Source organism: Triturus cristatus, chromosome 10 (genome assembly GCF_964204655.1).
Source record: "Triturus cristatus chromosome 10, aTriCri1.1, whole genome shotgun sequence".
Lineage (NCBI taxonomy): Eukaryota > Metazoa > Chordata > Amphibia > Caudata > Salamandridae > Triturus > Triturus cristatus.
In genome coordinates this window covers 845,609,209-845,623,995 of record NC_140593.1, presented here as the reverse complement: position 1 = coordinate 845,623,995, position 14,787 = coordinate 845,609,209, and the positions used below count along the sequence as shown (strand labels likewise).

General features: G+C 46.9%; 16 non-coding genes across 16 annotated transcripts; all 16 read right to left on the bottom strand.

Moving 5' to 3' along the window:
- Window positions 1-60: 60 nt before the first annotated feature.
- TRNAV-AAC (transfer RNA valine (anticodon AAC)) lies at window positions 61-133 on the bottom strand. The gene has a single exon. It is a non-coding gene; the product is annotated as a tRNA-Val (tRNA).
- Window positions 134-1,478: 1,345 nt separating this feature from the next.
- On the bottom strand, window positions 1,479-1,550 carry TRNAP-CGG (transfer RNA proline (anticodon CGG)). The gene has a single exon. It is a non-coding gene; the product is annotated as a tRNA-Pro (tRNA).
- A 937-nt stretch (window positions 1,551-2,487) lies between these two features.
- TRNAL-CAA (transfer RNA leucine (anticodon CAA)) lies at window positions 2,488-2,599 on the bottom strand. Its single transcript has 2 exons — window positions 2,562-2,599; window positions 2,488-2,533 (listed from the first exon to the last, which is right to left on the bottom strand). It is a non-coding gene; the product is annotated as a tRNA-Leu (tRNA).
- A 289-nt stretch (window positions 2,600-2,888) lies between these two features.
- TRNAV-AAC (transfer RNA valine (anticodon AAC)) lies at window positions 2,889-2,961 on the bottom strand. The gene has a single exon. It is a non-coding gene; the product is annotated as a tRNA-Val (tRNA).
- A 386-nt stretch (window positions 2,962-3,347) lies between these two features.
- TRNAP-AGG (transfer RNA proline (anticodon AGG)) lies at window positions 3,348-3,419 on the bottom strand. Its single transcript has one exon. It is a non-coding gene; the product is annotated as a tRNA-Pro (tRNA).
- Window positions 3,420-4,306: 887 nt separating this feature from the next.
- Window positions 4,307-4,378, bottom strand: TRNAP-CGG (transfer RNA proline (anticodon CGG)). Its single transcript has one exon. It is a non-coding gene; the product is annotated as a tRNA-Pro (tRNA).
- Window positions 4,379-5,716: 1,338 nt separating this feature from the next.
- Window positions 5,717-5,789, bottom strand: TRNAV-AAC (transfer RNA valine (anticodon AAC)). The gene has a single exon. It is a non-coding gene; the product is annotated as a tRNA-Val (tRNA).
- A 386-nt stretch (window positions 5,790-6,175) lies between these two features.
- Window positions 6,176-6,247, bottom strand: TRNAP-AGG (transfer RNA proline (anticodon AGG)). Its single transcript has one exon. It is a non-coding gene; the product is annotated as a tRNA-Pro (tRNA).
- A 429-nt stretch (window positions 6,248-6,676) lies between these two features.
- Window positions 6,677-6,749, bottom strand: TRNAV-UAC (transfer RNA valine (anticodon UAC)). The gene has a single exon. It is a non-coding gene; the product is annotated as a tRNA-Val (tRNA).
- A 1,795-nt stretch (window positions 6,750-8,544) lies between these two features.
- TRNAV-AAC (transfer RNA valine (anticodon AAC)) lies at window positions 8,545-8,617 on the bottom strand. The gene has a single exon. It is a non-coding gene; the product is annotated as a tRNA-Val (tRNA).
- Window positions 8,618-11,371: 2,754 nt separating this feature from the next.
- Window positions 11,372-11,444, bottom strand: TRNAV-AAC (transfer RNA valine (anticodon AAC)). The gene has a single exon. It is a non-coding gene; the product is annotated as a tRNA-Val (tRNA).
- Window positions 11,445-11,830: 386 nt separating this feature from the next.
- TRNAP-AGG (transfer RNA proline (anticodon AGG)) lies at window positions 11,831-11,902 on the bottom strand. Its single transcript has one exon. It is a non-coding gene; the product is annotated as a tRNA-Pro (tRNA).
- Window positions 11,903-12,331: 429 nt separating this feature from the next.
- On the bottom strand, window positions 12,332-12,404 carry TRNAV-UAC (transfer RNA valine (anticodon UAC)). The gene has a single exon. It is a non-coding gene; the product is annotated as a tRNA-Val (tRNA).
- A 385-nt stretch (window positions 12,405-12,789) lies between these two features.
- Window positions 12,790-12,861, bottom strand: TRNAP-CGG (transfer RNA proline (anticodon CGG)). Its single transcript has one exon. It is a non-coding gene; the product is annotated as a tRNA-Pro (tRNA).
- Window positions 12,862-13,797: 936 nt separating this feature from the next.
- On the bottom strand, window positions 13,798-13,909 carry TRNAL-CAA (transfer RNA leucine (anticodon CAA)). Its single transcript has 2 exons — window positions 13,872-13,909; window positions 13,798-13,843 (listed from the first exon to the last, which is right to left on the bottom strand). It is a non-coding gene; the product is annotated as a tRNA-Leu (tRNA).
- Window positions 13,910-14,198: 289 nt separating this feature from the next.
- Window positions 14,199-14,271, bottom strand: TRNAV-AAC (transfer RNA valine (anticodon AAC)). The gene has a single exon. It is a non-coding gene; the product is annotated as a tRNA-Val (tRNA).
- Between the last annotated feature and the right edge of the window lie 516 nt (window positions 14,272-14,787).

Here is a 14,787-nt window from a genome sequence, read left to right as displayed (position 1 = left end):
TAAGCTTGCATTGAGATAATAAGGTTTTAGAGGGTGCACATAAAAGCAGCTCATGCACAGTGTTTCTGCCCGGTCTCGAACCGGGGACCTTTCGCGTGTTAGGCGAACGTGATGACCACTACACTACAGAAACTAACTTGCTGTGTTTTACTGTTAGAGCAAGGTTCCTCTCAAGGATTCTCTCTACTTCTATTCTGCTGTATCAGCAGCCACTCAGAAAGCGAGGAGCAAGTGTGAAAACTGCAGAGATATCAGCCAACATGCTTGCAATTAGACGTATTAAAAATTTACTTATGCAGGCATCGACAGACAAATATCTGATGCCTAAATGCCAGCAAGTACAGCTTGGGAAAGCATCACCTGGGACACACACAGACTAAGCATGAAGGCAGAAAAAGCATGGATATCCGTTTTTCTTCTGAGGTTCAAAATAATTTGTGCAACAATGCGCCGAGTGTAATGAGAAATAGTCAGGCATTGTCAGTTTTGAGTAGGATTCGTATGTTTACCTCTAAAAAAGGGCTCGTCTGGGATTTGAACCCGGGACCTCTCGCACCCTAAGCGAGAATCATACCCCTAGACCAACGAGCCGAGGCACAAAAGAGTCACCTTTTGCACCGGCTCCGGGGGTTATTGGCAGCGAGTTGGTGAATGATTCACCCAAAGCAAGCAACTGCACATGCTGCTCTCTTCTGCAATATGGTTGCTGTCTTTTCCAAGGCCGTCATCGAACAAGAAATGAAAATACCTCCATCCTTCAGACATTTTGTTTGCTCTAGGTGTATGCTCTCGGTGAGGACAATAAAACAATTTCTGCTCTCATGCCTTGCTTTCATCAAGTAGGCCCACCCTTCAGTTCAAAAGGACGTGCAAACGAATGGCGCAAACTATCGTCACTTCTCTTTTTGAGCTGTCACTGATGCCCCTGGAGCACAGTACGTCACGCTGGTGAGGGATAGACAGCTTCCATTATCTCAGCTTTCCTATAAGTTGAGAGAGTAAATGCAAACAATAAGCTGCTGTTTCTGCCCGGTCTCGAACCAGGGACCTTTCGCGTGCAAAGCGAACGTGATAACCACTACACCACAGAAACAGATACTCTTGCAGCAATCTTCTTGGCATGTAGTGGGCTGGAAAGCACAGACCAAGGGCCAATGTCCATGAAGCTCAACGTTGGACCCTCCTTACCCGATCTCTTTCTTTGGAAGAAAGGAACGAGGACCACTTTTATTCCAAAAGGCGATTTTAAAACCATACCTGAAATCACGCTAGAAAAACACTTTGAATTTAATGTTCCTACACTGATGGTCCACCCCAGAAAAGCAGTTGCAAAGAAGTCCGGCACTGAAATTCTATACGCCAAAAGTGGGAAACAGCGTGCAGGGAAAGGAACTTTCTCACCATACACGGCGTCTTATAGCATTGAAAAGAAGAAATGGTCCTATATAATAAGCAGCCTAAAAATAATTCCACAACATGGGCTCGTCCGGGATTTGAACCCGGGACCTCTCGCACCCGAAGCGAGAATCATACCCCTAGACCAACAAGCCTGATTCCCCTGTCAGCAATTTGAACAATTTCTGATGCGTCTTTCAGAAACAAAGCAGTGCTATTTGGCTGCTCTCTCTCTATGTGAGCCACACAAAGTCATGTTTTCTCTCAAGGTGTTGTTTTTTTCACTCTTGCAAGGAAGGGATCAGCCGATATCCTAGCTGCCAGTGAGCAGAAAAAAGGCACTGATGAGAACTGCAGGCACTTTCTGGCACTTGTACTTCTCTGCAAGTCCTGGACCCTTGCCCCATAAACTTCCACCCCAGAAGCAAGGGAGGGCCTGCCAATTCTTGCTTCTAAGAAAGAAGCGTTTGATTCTTGGATTCAAACATGCTCACTCAGCACTCAATGAGGCTCGATCAGGCGAGATTTATATGAGTGGCTCGCAGGACTGAAACACTCACCTGGGAGACCCAGGGTGGCTGAATTCCCAGAATGGCCATTGTTGGGCAAGTCACCTCCTTTCCTCCTGCCTCAATCTAGAATTGGCTGCAAATCACAAGATAGAGTTCAATGTCCGTGTGTACTGCCTACTCCCAGCTACCTCTCTGTCTTCCTTATGTAAATTAAAATTTGCAAGGGGGGACCAATGACAATCTGCTCCTCCCACATAACCAGGAAGCCCTGTTGAACATGTCTGCCTGTGTTGTTGCAGGGACAGTGCCTTCTCCGCCCAAAAGGTGGCAGGAGAGCCTCACAACAAAGATGGGATCAACTGCTTAATGAGAAACCAGCACAGCAGTTAGTGTGATGGAGTGCAAATTTAACGGAAGGTGTGCCTGAGGTGTCCCTTCCAGGAATACATGGAATTGTGATTGAGGGCCCTGCCTGATCGTTGGTGGATTTCTCGTCATATGTTACAGGTCCGTGCAAAGATTGTGGTGTGTGGGGAATGCACTGCAAAAAACAGGACGATTTAAGGGTGTAAAAGAGACCTGTCAGAAGTGGGATTTGAACCCACGCCTCCATGAGGAGACCAGAAGTCTCAGTTGCACTGAAGATCAAGCTCTCTTGAGTCTGGCGCCTTAGACCACTCGGCCATCCTGACAGCCCTGGCTATGTGCAGGTCTGACTCTTCTGTCTGCACTTGCCAATGTTTGCACTTACAGCGTTCGCAGCAATGTCACAGGTGTAAAGGCCCCACAATACAACATGGCATGATAAAAAAAAAAGCTAGGCACAAGAGCGACCACTGATGGATGCGGATTACTTTGTTTCGTCTTGGAAAAGTAAAGGAAGTTTCCCACGGCTCGCTGGGTTCATGGACCGCCTCTTCTTAAGCTTGCATTGAGATAATAAGGTTTTAGAGGGTGCACATAAAAGCAGCTCATGCACAGTGTTTCTGCCCGGTCTCGAACCGGGGACCTTTCGCGTGTTAGGCGAACGTGATGACCACTACACTACAGAAACTAACTTGCTGTGTTTTACTGTTAGAGCAAGGTTCCTCTCAAGGATTCTCTCTACTTCTATTCTGCTGTATCAGCAGCCACTCAGAAAGCGAGGAGCAAGTGTGAAAACTGCAGAGATATCAGCCAACATGCTTGCAATTAGACGTATTAAAAATTTACTTATGCAGGCATCGACAGACAAATATCTGATGCCTAAATGCCAGCAAGTACAGCTTGGGAAAGCATCACCTGGGACACACACAGACTAAGCATGAAGGCAGAAAAAGCATGGATATCCGTTTTTCTTCTGAGGTTCAAAATAATTTGTGCAACAATGCGCCGAGTGTAATGAGAAATAGTCAGGCATTGTCAGTTTTGAGTAGGATTCGTATGTTTACCTCTAAAAAAGGGCTCGTCCGGGATTTGAACCCGGGACCTCTCGCACCCTAAGCGAGAATCATACCCCTAGACCAACGAGCCGAGGCACACAAGAGTCACCTTTTGCACCGGCTCCGGGGGTTATTGGCAGCGAGTTGGTGAATGATTCACCCAAAGCAAGCAACTGCACATGCTGCTCTCTTCTGCAATATGGTTGCTGTCTTTTCCAAGGCCGTCATCGAACAAGAAATGAAAATACCTCCATCCTTCAGACATTTTGTTTGCTCTAGGTGTATGCTCTCGGTGAGGACAATAAAACAATTTCTGCTCTCATGCCTTGCTTTCATCAAGTAGGCTCACCCTTCAGTTCAAAAGGACGTGCAAACGAATGGCGCAAACTATCGTCACTTCTCTTTTTGAGCTGTCACTGATGCCCCTGGAGCACAGTACGTCACGCTGGTGAGGGATAGACAGCTTCCATTATCTCAGCTTTCCTATAAGTTGAGAGAGTAAATGCAAACAATAAGATGCTGTTTCTGCCCGGTCTCGAACCAGGTACCTTTCGTGTGTAAAGCGAACGTGATAACCACTACACCACAGAAACAGATACTCTTGCAGCTATCTTCTTGGCATGTAGTGGGCTGGAAAGCACAGACCAAGGGCCAATGTCCATGAAGCTCAACGTTGGACCCTCCTTACCCGATCTCTTTCTTTGTAAGAAAGGAACGAGGACCACTTTTATTCCAAAAGGCGATTTTAAAACCATACCTGAAATCTCGCTAGAAAAACACTTTGAATTTAATGTTCCTACACTGATGGTCCACCCCAGAAAAGCAGTTGCAAAGAAGTCCGGCACTGAAATTCTATACGCCAAAAGTGGGAAACAGCGTGCAGGGAAAGGAACTTTCTCACCATACACGGCGTCTTATAGCATTGAAAAGAAGAAATGGTCCTATATAATAAGCAGCCTAAAAATAATTCCACAACATGGGCTCGTCCGGGATTTGAACCCGGGACCTCTCGCACCCGAAGCGAGAATCATACCCCTAGACCAACGAGCCTGATTCCCCTGTCAGCAATTTGAACAATTTCTGATGCGTCTTTCAGAAACAAAGCAGTGCTATTTGGCTGCTCTCTCTCTATGTGAGCCACACAACGTCATGTTTTCTCTCAAGGTGTTGTTTTTTTCACTCTTGCAAGGAAGGGATCAGCCGATATCCTAGCTGCCAGTGAGCAGAAAAAAGGCACTGATGAGAACTGCAGGCACTTTCTGGCACTTGTACTTCTCTGCAAGTCCTGGACCCTTGCCCCATAAACTTCCACCCCAGAAGCAAGGGAGGGCCTGCCAATTCTTGCTTCTAAGAAAGAAGCGTTTGATTCTTGGATTCAAACATGCTCACTCAGCACTCAATGAGGCTCGATCAGGCGAGATTTATATGAGTGGCTCGCAGGACTGAAACACTCACCTGGGAGACCCAGGGTGGCTGAATTCCCAGAATGGCCATTGTTGGGCAAGTCACCTCCTTTCCTCCTGCCTCAATCTAGAATTGGCTGCAAATCACAAGATAGAGTTCAATGTCCGTGTGTACTGCCTACTCCCAGCTACCTCTCTGTCTTCCTTATGTAAATTAAAATTCGCAAGGGGGGACCAATGACAATCTGCTCCTCCCACATAACCAGGAAGCCCTGTTGAACATGTCTGCCTGTGTTGTTGCAGGGACAGTGCCTTCTCCGCCCAAAAGGTGGCAGGAGAGCCTCACAACAAAGATGGGATCAACTGCTTAATGAGAAACCAGCACAGCAGTTAGTGTGATGGAGTGCAAATTTAACGGAGGGTGTGCCTGAGGTGTCTCTTCCAGGAATACATGGAATTGTGATTGAGGGCCCAGCCTGATCGTTGGTGGATTTCTCGTCATATGTTACAGGTCCGTGCAAAGATTGTGGTGTGTGGGGAATGCACTGCAAAAAACAGGACGATTTAAGGGTGTAAAAGAGACCTGTCAGAAGTGGGATTTGAACCCACGCCTCAATGAGGAGACCAGAAGTCTCAGTTGCACTGAAGATCAAGCTCTCTTGAGTCTGGCGCCTTAGACCACTCGGCCATCCTGACCGCACTGGCTATGTACAGGTCTGACTCTTCTGTCTGCACTTGCCAATGTTTGCACTTACAGCGTTCGCAGCAATGTCACAGGTGTAAAGGCCCCACAATACAACATGGCATGATGAAAAAAAAAGCTAGGCACAAGAGCGACCACTGATGGATGCGGATTACTTTGTTTCGTCTTGGAAAAGTAAAGGAAGTTTCCCACGGCTCGCTGGGTTCATGGACCGCCTCTTCTTAAGCTTGCATTGAGATAATAAGGTTTTAGAGGGTGCACATAAAAGCAGCTCATGCACAGTGTTTCTGCCCGGTCTCGAACCGGGGACCTTTCGCGTGTTAGGCGAACGTGATGACCACTACACTACAGAAACTAACTTGCTGTGTTTTACTGTTAGAGCAAGGTTCCTCTCAAGGATTCTCTCTACTTCTATTCTGCTGTATCAGCAGCCACTCAGAAAGCGAGGAGCAAGTGTGAAAACTGCAGAGATATCAGCCAACATGCTTGCAATTAGACGTATTAAAAATTTACTTATGCAGGCATCGACAGACAAATATCTGATGCCTAAATGCCAGCAAGTACAGCTTGGGAAAGCATCACCTGGGACACACACAGACTAAGCATGAAGGCAGAAAAAGCATGGATATCCGTTTTTCTTCTGAGGTTCAAAATAATTTGTGCAACAATGCGCCGAGTGTAATGAGAAATAGTCAGGCATTGTCAGTTTTGAGTAGGATTCGTATGTTTACCTCTAAAAAAGGGCTCGTCCGGGATTTGAACCCGGGACCTCTCGCACCCTAAGCGAGAATCATACCCCTAGACCAACGAGCCGAGGCACACAAGAGTCACCTTTTGCACCGGCTCCGGGGGTTATTGGCAGCGAGTTGGTGAATGATTCACCCAAAGCAAGCAACTGCACATGCTGCTCTCTTCTGCAATATGGTTGCTGTCTTTTCCAAGGCCGTCATCGAACAAGAAATGAAAATACCTCCATCCTTCAGACATTTTGTTTGCTCTAGGTTTATGCTCTCGGTGAGGACAATAAAACAATTTCTGCTCTCATGCCTTGCTTTCATCAAGTAGGCCCACTCTTCAGTTCAAAAGGACGTGCAAACGAATGGCGCAAACTATCGTCACTTCTCTTTTTGAGCTGTCACTGATGCCCCTGGAGCACAGTACGTCACGCTGGTGAGGGATAGACAGCTTCCATTATCTCAGCTTTCCTATAAGTTGAGAGAGTAAATGCAAACAATAAGATGCTGTTTCTGCCCGGTCTCGAACCAGGGACCTTTCGTGTGTAAAGCGAACGTGATAACCACTACACCACAGAAACAGATACTCTTGCAGCAATCTTCTTGGCATGTAGTGGGCTGGAAAGCACAGACCAAGGGCCAATGTCCATGAAGCTCAACGTTGGACCCTCCTTACCCGATCTCTTTCTTTGGAAGAAAGGAACGAGGACCACTTTTATTCCAAAAGGCGATTTTAAAACCATACCTGAAATCACGCTAGAAAAACACTTTGAACTTAATGTTCCTACACTGATGGTCCACCCCAGAAAAGCAGTTGCAAAGAAGTCCGGCACTGAAATTCTATACGCCAAAAGTGGGAAACAGCGTGCAGGGAAAGGAACTTTCTCACCATACACGGCGTCTTATAGCATTGAAAAGAAGAAATGGTCCTATATAATAAGCAGCCTAAAAATAATTCCACAACATGGGCTCGTCCGGGATTTGAACCCCTGACCTCTCGCACCCGAAGCGAGAATCATACCCCTAGACCAACAAGCCTGATTCCCCTGTCAGCAATTTGAACAATTTCTGATGCGTCTTTCAGAAACAAAGCAGTGCTATTTGGCTGCTCTCTCTCTATGTGAGCCACACAAAGTCATGTTTTCTCTCAAGGTGTTGTTTTTTTCACTCTTGCAAGGAAGGGATCAGCCGATATCCTAGCTGCCAGTGAGCAGAAAAAAGGCACTGATGAGAACTGCAGGCACTTTCTGGCACTTGTACTTCTCTGCAAGTCCTGGACCCTTGCCCCATAAACTTCCACCCCAGAAGCAAGGGAGGGCCTGCCAATTCTTGCTTCTAAGAAAGAAGCGTTTGATTCTTGGATTCAAACATGCTCACTCAGCACTCAATGAGGCTCGATCAGGCGAGATTTATATGAGTGGCTCGCAGGACTGAAACACTCACCTGGGAGACCCAGGGTGGCTGAATTCCCAGAATGGCCATTGTTGGGCAAGTCACCTCCTTTCCTCCTGCCTCAATCTAGAATTGGCTGCAAATCACAAGATAGAGTTCAATGTCCGTGTGTACTGCCTACTCCCAGCTACCTCTCTGTCTTCCTTATGTAAATTAAAATTCGCAAGGGGGGACCAATGACAATCTGCTCCTCCCACATAACCAGGAAGCCCTGTTGAACATGTCTGCCTGTGTTGTTGCAGGGACAGTGCCTTCTCCGCCCAAAAGGTGGCAGGAGAGCCTCACAACAAAGATGGGATCAACTGCTTAATGAGAAACCAGCACAGCAGTTAGTGTGATGGAGTGCAAATTTAACGGAAGGTGTGCCTGAGGTGTCCCTTCCAGGAATACATGGAATTGTGATTGAGGGCCCTGCCTGATCGTTGGTGGATTTCTCGTCATATGTTACAGGTCCGTGCAAAGATTGTGGTGTGTGGGGAATGCACTGCAAAAAACAGGACGATTTAAGGGTGTAAAAAAGACCTGTCAGAAGTGGGATTTGAACCCACGCCTCCATGAGGAGACCAGAAGTCTCAGTTGCACTGAAGATCAAGCTCTCTTGAGTCTGGCGCCTTAGACCACTCAGCCATCCTGACAGCCCTGGCTATGTACAGGTCTGACTCTTCTGTCTGCACTTGCCAATGTTTGCACTTACAGCGTTCGCAGCAATGTCACAGGTGTAAAGGCCCCACAATACAACATGGCATGATAAAAAAAAAAGCTAGGCACAAGAGCGACCACTGATGGATGCGGATTACTTTGTTTCGTCTTGGAAAAGTAAAGGAAGTTTCCCACGGCTCGCTGGGTTCATGGACCGCCTCTTCTTAAGCTTGCATTGAGATAATAAGGTTTTAGAGGGTGCACATAAAAGCAGCTCATGCACAGTGTTTCTGCCCGGTCTCGAACCAGGGACCTTTCGCGTGTTAGGCGAACGTGATGACCACTACACTACAGAAACTAACTTGCTGTGTTTTACTGTTAGAGCAAGGTTCCTCTCAAGGATTCTCTCTACTTCTATTCTGCTGTATCAGCAGCCACTCAGAAAGCGAGGAGCAAGTGTGAAAACTGCAGAGATATCAGCCAACATGCTTGCAATTAGACGTATTAAAAATTTACTTATGCAGGCATCGACAGACAAATATCTGATGCCTAAATGCCAGCAAGTACAGCTTGGGAAAGCATCACCTGGGACACACACAGACTAAGCATGAAGGCAGAAAAAGCATGGATATCCGTTTTTCTTCTGAGGTTCAAAATAATTTGTGCAACAATGCGCCGAGTGTAATGAGAAATAGTCAGGCATTGTCAGTTTTGAGTAGGATTCGTATGTTTACCTCTAAAAAAGGGCTCGTCTGGGATTTGAACCCGGGACCTCTCGCACCCTAAGCGAGAATCATACCCCTAGACCAACGAGCCGAGGCACAAAAGAGTCACCTTTTGCACCGGCTCCGGGGGTTATTGGCAGCGAGTTGGTGAATGATTCACCCAAAGCAAGCAACTGCACATGCTGCTCTCTTCTGCAATATGGTTGCTGTCTTTTCCATGGCCGTCATCGAACAAGAAATGAAAATACCTCCATCCTTCAGACATTTTGTTTGCTCTAGGTGTATGCTCTCGGTGAGGACAATAAAACAATTTCTGCTCTCATGCCTTGCTTTCATCAAGTAGGCCCACCCTTCAGTACAAAAGGACGTGCAAACGAATGGCGCAAACTATCGTCACTTCTCTTTTTGAGCTGTCACTGATGCCCCTGGAGCACAGTACATCACGCTGGTGAGGGATAGACAGCTTCCATTATCTCAGCTTTCCTATAAGTTGAGAGAGTAAATGCAAACAATAAGCTGCTGTTTCTGCCCGGTCTCGAACCAGGGACCTTTCGCGTGTAAAGCGAACGAGATAACCACTACACCACAGAAACAGATACTCTTGCAGCAATCTTCTTGGCATGTAGTGGGCTGGAAAGCACAGTCCAAGGGCCAATGTCCATGAAGCTCAACGTTGGACCCTCCTTACCCGATCTCTTTCTTTGGAAGAAAGGAACGAGGACCACTTTTATTCCAAAAGGCGATTTTAAAACCATACCTGAAATCACGCTAGAAAAACACTTTGAATTTAATGTTCCTACACTGATGGTCCACCCCAGAAAAGCAGTTGCAAAGAAGTCCGGCACTGAAATTCTATACGCCAAAAGTGGGAAACAGCGTGCAGGGAAAGGAACTTTCTCACCATACACGGCGTCTTATAGCATTGAAAAGAAGAAATGGTCCTATATAATAAGCAGCCTAAAAATAATTCCACAACATGGACTCGTCTGGGATTTGAACCCGGGACCTCTCGCACCCGAAGCGAGAATCATACCCCTAGACCAACGAGAATGATTCCCCTGTCAGCAATTTGAACAATTTCTGATGCGTCTTTCAGAAACAAAGCAGTGCTATTTGGCTGCTCTCTCTCTATGTGAGCCACACAAAGTCATGTTTTCTCTCAAGGTGTTGTTTTTTTCACTCTTGCAAGGAAGGGATCAGCCGATATCCTAGCTGCCAGTGAGCAGAAAAAAGGCACTGATGAGAACTGCAGGCACTTTCTGGCACTTGTACTTCTCTGCAAGTCCTGGACCCTTGCCCCATAAACTTCCACCCCAGAAGCAAGGGAGGGCCTGCCAATTCTTGCTTCTAAGAAAGAAGCGTTTGATTCTTGGATTCAAACATGCTCACTCAGCGCTCAATAGGCTCGATCAGGCGAGATTTATATGAGTGGCTCGCAGGACTGAAACACTCACCTGGGAGACCCAGGGTGGCTGAATTCCCAGAATGGCCATTGTTGGGCAAGTCACCTCCTTTCCTCCTGCCTCAATCTAGAATTGGCTGCAAATCACAAGATAGAGTTCAATGTCCGTGTGTACTGCCTACTCCCAGCTACCTCTCTGTCTTCCTTATGTAAATTAAAATTCGCAAGGGGGGACCAATGACAATCTGCTCCTCCCACATAACCAGGAAGCCCTGTTGAACATGTCTGCCTGTGTTGTTGCAGGGACAGTGCCTTCTCCGCCCAAAAGGTGGCAGGAGAGCCTCACAACAAAGATGGGATCAACTGCTTAATGAGAAACCAGCACAGCAGTTAGTGTGATGGAGTGCAAATTTAACGGAGGGTGTGCCTGAGGTGTCTCTTCCAGGAATACATGGAATTGTGATTGAGGGCCCAGCCTGATCGTTGGTGGATTTCTCGTCATATGTTACAGGTCCGTGCAAAGATTGTGGTGTGTGGGGAATGCACTGCAAAAAACAGGACGATTTAAGGGTGTAAAAGAGACCTGTCAGAAGTGGGATTTGAACCCACGCCTCAATGAGGAGACCAGAAGTCTCAGTTGCACTGAAGATCAAGCTCTTTTGAGTCTGGCGCCTTAGACCACTCGGCCATCCTGACAGCACTGGCTATGTACAGGTCTGACTCTTCTGTCTGCACTTGCCAATGTTTGCACTTACAGCGTTCGCAGCAATGTCACAGGTGTAAAGGCCCCACAATACAACATGGCATGATGAAAAAAAAAGCTAGGCACAAGAGCGACCACTGATGGATGCGGATTACTTTGTTTCGTCTTGGAAAAGTAAAGGAAGTTTCCCACGGCTCGCTGGGTTCATGGACCGCCTCTTCTTAAGCTTGCATTGAGATAATAAGGTTTTAGAGGGTGCACATAAAAGCAGCTCATGCACAGTGTTTCTGCCCGGTCTCGAACCGGGGACCTTTCGCGTGTTAGGCGAACGTGATGACCACTACACTACAGAAACTAACTTGCTGTGTTTTACTGTTAGAGCAAGGTTCCTCTCAAGGATTCTCTCTACTTCTATTCTGCTGTATCAGCAGCCACTCAGAAAGCGAGGAGCAAGTGTGAAAACTGCAGAGATATCAGCCAACATGCTTGCAATTAGACGTATTAAAAATTTACTTATGCAGGCATCGACAGACAAATATCTGATGCCTAAATGCCAGCAAGTACAGCTTGGGAAAGCATCACCTGGGACACACACAGACTAAGCATGAAGGCAGAAAAAGCATGGATATCCGTTTTTCTTCTGAGGTTCAAAATAATTTGTGCAACAATGCGCCGAGTGTAATGAGAAATAGTCAGGCATTGTCAGTTTTGAGTAGGATTCGTATGTTTACCTCTAAAAAAGGGCTCGTCCGGGATTTGAACCCGGGACCTCTCGCACCCTAAGCGAGAATCATACCCCTAGACCAACGAGCCGAGGCACACAAGAGTCACCTTTTGCACCGGCTCCGGGGGTTATTGGCAGCGAGTTGGTGAATGATTCACCCAAAGCAAGCAACTGCACATGCTGCTCTCTTCTGCAATATGGTTGCTGTCTTTTCCAAGGCCGTCATCGAACAAGAAATGAAAATACCTCCATCCTTCAGACATTTTGTTTGCTCTAGGTGTATGCTCTCGGTGAGGACAATAAAACAATTTCTGCTCTCATGCCTTGCTTTCATCAAGTAGGCCCACCCTTCAGTTCAAAAGGACGTGCAAACGAATGGCACAAACTATCGTCACTTCTCTTTTTGAGCTGTCACTGATGCCCCTGGAGCACAGTACGTCACGCTGGTGAGGGATAGACAGCTTCCATTATCTCAGCTTTCCTATAAGTTGAGAGAGTAAATGCAAACAATAAGATGCTGTTTCTGCCCGGTCTCGAACCAGGGACCTTTCGCGTGTAAAGCGAACGTGATAACCACTACACCACAGAAACAGATACTCTTGCAGCAATCTTCTTGGCATGTAGTGGGCTGGAAAGCACAGACCAAGGGCCAATGTCCATGAAGCTCAACGTTGGACCCTCCTTACCCGATCTCTTTCTTTGGAAGAAAGGAACGAGGACCACTTTTATTCCAAAAGGCGATTTTAAAACCATACCTGAAATCACGCTAGAAAAACACTTTGAATTTAATGTTCCTACACTGATGGTCCACCCCAGAAAAGCAGTTGCAAAGAAGTCCGGCACTGAAATTCTATACGCCAAAAGTGGGAAACAGCGTGCAGGGAAAGGAACTTTCTCACCATACACGGCGTCTTATAGCATTGAAAAGAAGAAATGGTCCTATATAATAAGCAGCCTAAAAATAATTCCACAACATGGGCTCGTCCGGGATTTGAACCCGGGACCTCTCGCACCCGAAGCGAGAATCATACCCCTAGACCAACAAGCCTGATTCCCCTGTCAGCAATTTGAACAATTTCTGATGCGTCTTTCAGAAACAAAGCAGTGCTATTTGGCTGCTCTCTCTCTATGTGAGCCACACAAAGTCATGTTTTCTCTCAAGGTGTTGTTTTTTCACTCTTGCAAGGAAGGGATCAGCCGATATCCTAGCTGCCAGTGAGCAGAAAAAAGGCACTGATGAGAACTGCAGGCACTTTCTGGCACTTGTACTTCTCTGCAAGTCCTGGACCCTTGCCCCATAAACTTCCACCCCAGAAGCAAGGGAGGGCCTGCCAATTCTTGCTTCTAAGAAAGAAGCGTTTGATTCTTGGATTCAAACATGCTCACTCAGCACTCAATGAGGCTCGATCAGGCGAGATTTATATGAGTGGCTCGCAGGACTGAAACACTCACCTGGGAGACCCAGGGTGGCTGAATTCCCAGAATGGCCATTGTTGGGCAAGTCACCTCCTTTCCTCCTGCCTCAATCTAGAATTGGCTGCAAATCACAAGATAGAGTTCAATGTCCGTGTGTACTGCCTACTCCCAGCTACCTCTCTGTCTTCCTTATGTAAATTAAAATTCGCAAGGGGGGACCAATGACAATCTGCTCCTCCCACATAACCAGGAAGCCCTGTTGAACATGTCTGCCTGTGTTGTTGCAGGGACAGTGCCTTCTCCGCCCAAAAGGTGGCAGGAGAGCCTCACAACAAAGATGGGATCAACTGCTTAATGAGAAACCAGCACAGCAGTTAGTGTGATGGAGTGCAAATTTAACGGAAGGTGTGCCTGAGGTGTCCCTTCCAGGAATACATGGAATTGTGATTGAGGGCCCTGCCTGATCGTTGGTGGATTTCTCGTCATATGTTACAGGTCCGTGCAAAGATTGTGGTGTGTGGGGAATGCACTGCAAAAAACAGGACGATTTAAGGGTGTAAAAGAGACCTGTCAGAAGTGGGATTTGAACCCACGCCTCCATGAGGAGACCAGAAGTCTCAGTTGCACTGAAGATCAAGCTCTCTTGAGTCTGGCGCCTTAGACCACTCGGCCATCCTGACAGCCCTGGCTATGTACAGGTCTGACTCTTCTGTCTGCTCTTGCCAATGTTTGCACTTACAGCGTTCGCAGCAATGTCACAGGTGTAAAGGCCCCACAATACAACATGGCATGATAAAAAAAAAAGCTAGGCACAAGAGCGACCACTGATGGATGCGGATTACTTTGTTTCGTCTTGGAAAAGTAAAGGAAGTTTCCCACGGCTCGCTGGGTTCATGGACCGCCTCTTCTTAAGCTTGCATTGAGATAATAAGGTTTTAGAGGGTGCACATAAAAGCAGCTCAAGCACAGTGTTTCTGCCCGGTCTCGAACCGGGGACCTTTCGCGTGTTAGGCGAACGTGATGACCACTACACTACAGAAACTAACTTGCTGTGTTTTACTGTTAGAGCAAGGTTCCTCTCAAGGATTCTCTCTACTTCTATTCTGCTGTATCAGCAGCCACTCAGAAAGCGAGGAGCAAGTGTGAAAACTGCAGAGATATCAGCCAACATGCTTGCAATTAGACGTATTAAAAATTTACTTATGCAGGCATCGACAGACAAATATCTGATGCCTAAATGCCAGCAAGTACAGCTTGGGAAAGCATCACCTGGGACACACACAGACTAAGCATGAAGGCAGAAAAAGCATGGATATCCGTTTTTCTTCTGAGGTTCAAAATAATTTGTGCAACAATGCGCCGAGTGTAATGAGAAATAGTCAGGCATTGTCAGTTTTGAGTAGGATTCGTATGTTTACCTCTAAAAAAGGGCTCGTCTGGGATTTGAACCCGGGACCTCTCGCACCCTAAGCGAGAATCATACCCCTAGACCAACGAGCCGAGGCACAGAAGAGTCACCTTTTGCACCGGCTCCGGGGGTTATTGGCAGCGAGTTGGT